This window comes from Galeopterus variegatus, unplaced genomic scaffold, assembly GCF_000696425.1.
Source record: "Galeopterus variegatus unplaced genomic scaffold, G_variegatus-3.0.2 Scaffold3794, whole genome shotgun sequence".
Classification (NCBI taxonomy): Eukaryota; Metazoa; Chordata; class Mammalia; order Dermoptera; family Cynocephalidae; genus Galeopterus; species Galeopterus variegatus.
In genome coordinates, this window is record NW_007729905.1 from 168,572 (window position 1) to 175,845 (window position 7,274).

Consider the following 7,274-nt stretch of genomic DNA (forward strand, 5'->3'; position numbering starts at 1 on the left):
TTAATTAGAAAAATCTTAGCAGAAATTTGATGAAAGACATGAGCAGATAGGGTCACACACTCCAAAGAAACACACATGGGTTATAAGTACATTCTAAGAAGTTGTTGTGGGGGGTGGGGTGGGGTGCTGGCCCTCAGTTCCCATCTCAGGATGCTGGGCAGCTGGCTCTGTTGCTTGCCTGGTTGTGATCCCATGTGCTATGTAGAAGTATGTTGTTCAATCTCCATATACTTTGGGATTTTCCAGTTATCTTTCTGTTATTGATTTCTAGTTTAATTCCATTGTGGTCTGAGAGCAGGCATTGAATGATTTATATTCTTTTAAATTTATTAGGGTGTGTTTTATGACCCAGAATGTGGTCTGTCTTGGGGAATGTTCCTTGCAAGCTCGAGAAGAATGTGTATTCTTGCTGTTGTTGAATGAAGTAGTCAATAGAGTCATTTATATCCAGTTGATTGATGATTCTCTTGAGTTCAAATATGTCGTTACTGATTTTCTGCCTGCTGGATCTGTCTATTTCTGAGCGAGGGATTTTGGAGTCTCCAACTATGGTAGTTGTATCAGTTTTTGTCTCACGTAGTTTGATAATTTGTTGTTAGGGGTATACATGTTAAGGATTGTTATGTCTTCTTGTAGAACTGACCCCTCTATCATTATGTAATATCCTTCTTTATTTCTGATATCTTTCCTTGCTTCGAAGTCTGCTCTGTCTGAAATTAATACAGCTACTCTTATTTTCTTTTGATTTGTGTTAGCATGGTATATTTTCTCTATCCATCTACTTTTTATCCATATGTATTGTTTGAATCAGGATCCAAATGAGGTCTCTATATTTCCATTACTTGCTCTGACTCTTCTAACTCAAATGTCTGTCTCCTTTCTCTCATGTGAGAATTCCAGTTCTCATGACACCAGGATGGTAGAATTAGAGAATTATATCACACAGTTACTCATTTGCTCTATTTTACAACACACACACACACACACACACACAACGTTTCAGAGTAACAATACCAACACTATCACCAACAATATGATTATAGAATTTAAAATTATGTAGTTTTCCTTGTACATTAAAGATAACCTACGGAGATAAATAATCAAAATAATTTTGTTTAAGGTCATTTGAACAATAATTCATCTCTGTGCAATTATGGCACAAACTTGATACACTTGTAGGTCATAGACAGTTTGAATATTCTTTAATAAACCTCAAAATAGTTAGCATTATTCAGAAAAGGGACTAGTAGTTACTGAGCACCTCCTAGATACTAGAAGTTGTTATAATCATTGTTACATTTAATCCTTGCAACAGACCTGTGAAAGGAGTTACTTTCCCCTTACAATTTAGGGAACAAATCCAGAGAGGTTAAAAACTTACAATGACTCTCACAGCTAGTAAGGGAAAGGGAGGAGGTGGGATTCAAATTCTGGTCAGTCTCTGAAGTCTATATTCTGTACTTACGAAGATTAGGATAATTTATAATGGTTCATAGAAGAAGCTGCTGGTGATACTTATTTTATCTCATATTCCAGTAGGATATAAACTGGTAACTGGAAACTGTGTTATATCTGATTACAAAGGTGATAACTTTTCTTCCTATATATTTTATGCCCAGAAACAGTGCTACTGTCAGTGCTAGTTGGTTTTCTCCATCTTTCCTGGGATATTTCTCCTGGGATAATCCTCCTAATAGTTGGAATTTTGATGGGCTTAATAGCATAGTCTTCAATATTTCCCCCCATTCAGGGCCTACTGTGTCATGGCCCTCAAATTCAGAGAGCTTTAAATTTAGAATTTGGCCCTCACGTCCAAAAGAGATTCTACCTGTCATCACAGAGGTCCACCAACAAGGACAGAAAAAGGAGATGCTCAACTTATAGCTTTAACTTTGGTCCCATCAGTGGAAGGCACTGGTAGTGGTACCTGGTGAATTACTACTTTTATAAATCCTGCAAATATCCTGTGAATACCATAATTATGATGAATTATAGATTTTAATGGTGTTTTTAAAGTGTCAGTTTATTAAATGTAAGCATCTCAAGTGTGTCATGATTTTTGTAATCCTATTTTGTCATTTCTATATGGTCTAGTATATCAGAAGTTGCAAGCAGTGGAAGTATCTAGGGACTCTTATGACAGCTGAGCAGCTCTGCTTCCACTCAGTGCTGAGCACTTCTGTGCACAGAGCACTGTGACCTGACAGGACACTGGTTACACATGGATTGAGTCTGGGTCTTTTTCTAGACAGGAGCAGAGTCTGGCTCCTTCCTCCCTTATCTGCATAATAAAAATAAGAATACCCACCTGACAGGGTAGAGGTGAGGATTCACAAAGCACAGAATAAGTGTCCAGTAAAAGATAGCTGTCATGAAAATGAGATGACCAGCGATAACATGTTAAGGAGGGTCCTAAAGGGTAGGGACAGTATGATCCTAATGTTTTAATAAAATAAGATTTGGAAACACAGGCATATGAAAAAGCTGCATAAGGCTACAGACTGAAATATTAACACTAGTGAGAATAAAGATGATTTTTACTTTTTCCATATAATTGTCTCTCATTTCTAATTTTTTTCACAATGCACATAAATTATGATACCAATTTTGTTTATATAGATATATGCGTATTCACAAACACAAAAAATTTAATAGCAGTTAACTATCTTATGGGTCATTTTCCTTTTGTCCATATGTATTTCTAAATTCATAAAATTTCTGGTCTGAGTATGTATAACATTTATAACTAGAATGAAGAGATCAAAGACATTTTTAGGACAGGGAGAAGAATCTGGCTGGGCTTTAATCCTCCCTGGGGACCCGACTGCATGGTTCCTGAGAGACAGAAAGAGCCTGGTCAGCACCTGCCATCACCTCAGCAAGAAAAGCCACTCCAGATGTTGTCTCAGAGCTGGCTCACTTGGTGTACCTTCGGTTTCTGATGGACACCCTGGTGTTCATGGAGTGGTAAACTCAGGGTGATTTCTCCCCATTAGAAGTATTCATGGCGTGGTGGGTTCAGATTAACTTCTCCCATGTGGAATTTCATTTCCTGCATTAAATGCAGTCTTACTTCACACTGTGATGGAGTTGGGTGCCTTCCCTTGGCCGGGGTCACCTGCTGCAGTGTGTGTCTGGCCCTGGGGAGAGACTCTCAGGGGAAGGGCTCTGACTGTGTCCTTCCCTCCCCGCCCCTACTTTCTCTCCTTGTTCTCCAGGAGAGAACTTAGCACCCTCGAGGCCTCCCATTACCATTAAGGAAAAGATTGATAAAAAGATGACATTAAAATTAAGAAATTCTGTTTATCCAAAGAAACCATAACAAGATTAAAAACACAAACCACAGAATAGAAGTAGAAACTACTTGTAACACTTAATTAAAAAAAGACTCATCCAGGAAATACATATTTTTTAAAAAACCACTAAAAATCAGTAAGAAAAATATAATCCAGAAGAGGTGGGCAAGGCCAAATGTTCAGGCAAAGGACTGGTAGACCAGGCTACACAATGGCTGGGCCAGCCACCGGGAATCGTGCGCACCTGAGCATAGTCTGCCTGCGGCATGTGGCGCACGTGCTGCGGTGCTGGAGACGTTGTCATGCAGGGAGTCCAACGAGCTCATTACATCATTGCAGACCTCTAACCCCACCCTGACTCTTAGTGCCTTTAATTTCCTGGGAAAAAGTTTCCTCCATGAATAAAGTGTTTCAGTATCTTAGATACTGTATCACCTGTGGGGTTTTCCTCTAATACTCATCTCTTTGTATTAGCTGAATTTATTACCCAGCCAGGAAAGGAGTGGAGCCATGAAGCAGTGAATGCCCAGAACTGGCAGCATTCAGATGGGACGAGGCAATGGCCCATGCTCCCTCTCAGAGCTGACATCTTATGACAGCCTACCTTTGGAAAAAACGAGGGAGGAAGGAAAGACAGACAGAGACAGACTGACATATTTATGAAGTACATACTGTGTTCATGTAGTTTTTAGGGGCTCTCACATATGTTGTTCACTTTAGTTCTTACAATAATCCATTCTACTGATGAAAGAGCCTCAGGAAAATCACCTGGCTTGCCCGCGTTTAGCTTGTCAGTGGTGTAGTTGGGATCTGATCCCAGGGTCTGTCTGACTCATTCCTCTATGTCCATGGCCTTGGAATCAGGTGTGTGTGAGCTTGTGTAATTACTAACCTCTATGAGCTCAAGTCCCCTTTGTGAAATGAAATCTGGATAGCGGGACGGTCCTTGTAGGGTTGTGCTCATCATGTAGTGGGTTTACCTGTGAATGTACTCAGATCCATAGCACAAGGTCTGGCACACTGAAGACCCCAAGAGAAGGGAATTGAATACTTTTCAAAGTTGGACTTGAAAGCGTCTTCATCAACAACTTAAGTGAAGTGTCTGGGACACATACATTTGGGTACAGAGTCGTGACTTGGGGTGTGGCATACTGAGAGGTCGTCTGTCTTACATTCTGAGACTGAGCAGCTAGAATGGAAGGCTGGATACTGACCTGGGGCAACCAAATGGAAATACGGTGATTGCTACCCTGGACTAGCTAAAAAAAAAATCTGAGGCTAGCAACTGTGCACCTCCCTCAGCCCTCAACCGAAGTTAAAAATATCTTACTCACCATTAATTAAAGCAAAACAGCCAGCAGAGCCATTCAGCCTTCCTCATTGGAGAACCCAAAACCTGGGTTGCCCCATTCAGGTAGGGCAGAAACATTTTGAACAAGGTCACCCACTTAGGGCATCCTGCCTCTGCTGATCACTCTCAGTATCAGTATGTACTCGTTCTGCAAAGCAATTCCTCCCCAGATGGTCCACAGTGTGGCTGCACACGGGCTAACTTTAATGGACAGCTGAGCATGCAAAATTCCCTCTTCACAGTCTGGACTGAGGAAAACCTCACCTGGGGAATGAGAGCCATTCTTGTTTATTATTATCGAATCATTATTCACATAACTTTTGTATTTAATGGATTTGCTATTCAAATCAGGCATGTGGGGGTGAGGGTACTCCCACTCAGCCAAATCAAAAGCTGGTACACAAGACTTCCAGTGGAAGAGATGGGCCCACACACCAGGGAAGTCCTAGAGTGGCATCCGGGGGCCATTTGTGTTGTTTTGGTGCCCCCTCTTGACAAACATCCTACTCTGACAGCAACACTGTTACTGCGTTTCTCAGCCCTAGGTAGGTATTGAAATTATCTGGAAGGTTTTAAAAATATGATGCCAAGCTCCTACCTCCAGCAATTCTGATTTAATAGGTCTGCATTAGAGGCAAGGATATAGGGTTGTTAAAAATAAACGAACAAAACAAAATAAAACCTCCCCAGGTGATTGTGATGTAGACTCAAGTCTGAGAACCAAGTGCTAGGAAGATTTCATGTAAAATTGTTCATCGATCAATTTCTTCAACTTATTGAGCTCCTGGATGCACCAGGCACTGAGGCACTGATGAGCAAAAAAGACCAGGTTCTCACTGTCCTGGATATTACAGATGCTAATCAGATAATTACATAAGCATATAATTTGAGAACGATAAAAGTACATGGTGCTTGGGTAAATGGGTGGGGGAAGGGGGAAGGATTAGAGAAATGACCATGAAGAGGGGAGGGACTGGGTTCCTAATATACCTCTTTCTCTCCCCTCCCTGCACACCATGGGACAGCCATATATCTGACTGACCAATGACTATTTCCCATTAGCTCCATGGGGTAAATAGGAGAAAGAATAAAATTTGGAAAATGTAGACTCTAGGGACACCTTGAAGAAAAAATGATATTTGACAATATCATGGGATAAAGAATCAATACAGTCTACAAGGATGCAAGATGAGGCACAGCTGCTGCCTAAGCATCTGCAGAAAGAAGTGGAAAGACATCAGATGAACCTAGTAGAGGCAATGGCCGGAACAGACTAACAGACTTCTACCATTACCTTCCCACAAGGTTCCGGATTAAAAATGCTTGGCTTTTTCTTAAAATAATATGCATAAAATCCAAAAACTTTATGTTGCAGAAGTTTTAAAGCAAAAATAGTATAGCAAATACCAGATCAAAGCCTCCCTTACCACACTTGCCTTGCTTCCAAACTCCCTCCTTCCCCTGGAAGGACCGTCATTCACAGCGGGCCGTGTCTCCTCCCAGAAGTTTTTCTGTGTGTTTATCTATGAATAAGTCTAGACATGAGGGAATATTTGTTTTATTTGTGTGTTTTCACATACTCTTCACGTTCACCTACAATTTCTTTTCTTTTATTCAACAATATATATTGTTTCATGGCCAGGATGAGGATGAGGTGAGTGAGGCACTTGCCTTGGGCACACAATTTAAGGGGGTTGCCCAAAACTTGGTAATTAAGATAAATAATATTTTTGAGCAATACATTTTTAAAAAATGAAATTAATGCAAAAAAAATTGATGATGAACAAAATATCAAAATCTTAAATAAAGACTGGACCAGTATTACCAAGTTTTCCTTTGGCTGCAGGCTCCAATAGGGATCAGCAGGTCACTGTTACTTGTCCTGCCCATGTGATCTTATGTTGGTACATATAGGTCACTTTTTTCTGTAAAATCGTACTTGATTAGAAATAATTTAGAACTTCCAAAAATTGCAAAGAACTCTCATGTTTCTCTCCCCAACTGCTAAGTCTACTGAATTTTCTCTATAAAGATGGTGGTGACTCTCTTTATGTACATATACCCATTATCATTAGTCTTCTGATGAACCTTTTATACAAAGGTTCCCAAAAAACTAGGATACAAAACCAGTATACAGCCTCCAAATGAGGACCCTAACACTGACACACCATTGCCATCCATGGTCCCCATTTACACTTTGCTACCTGTCCTAACAATGTCTTTATTTCTTGTCAGCTCCAAGATCCAAGTCATGATTCTTGCATTGGCAGTGTAACAGCATGTCATAAGGAGGTACTCAGAGATTCTAACAGTATCTTATTCCTCATCAAACTTCCTCCCGGCCTTAGCATCTACTGAAGATTCTCACCTTCACTGGCATTTCTAGGATGGTTGCCAGTGCTGATTCTCTATGTCTTTTTTTTTTCTTTTATTTTTCTTTAAATTTTTATTTTGAGATATACAATGTGGTTGATTATTGTGGCACATTACCGAAAACTCCCTCCCTCCTCCCCCTCCCCCTCCCACCCAGGAATGTCCTTTCCGTTTGCTTGTAGTAACAACTTCAAAAAAATTGTAGTTGTTAGATCTTCTTCCCCCCCGCCTCTGGTTTTTTTTTTTTTTTTGTG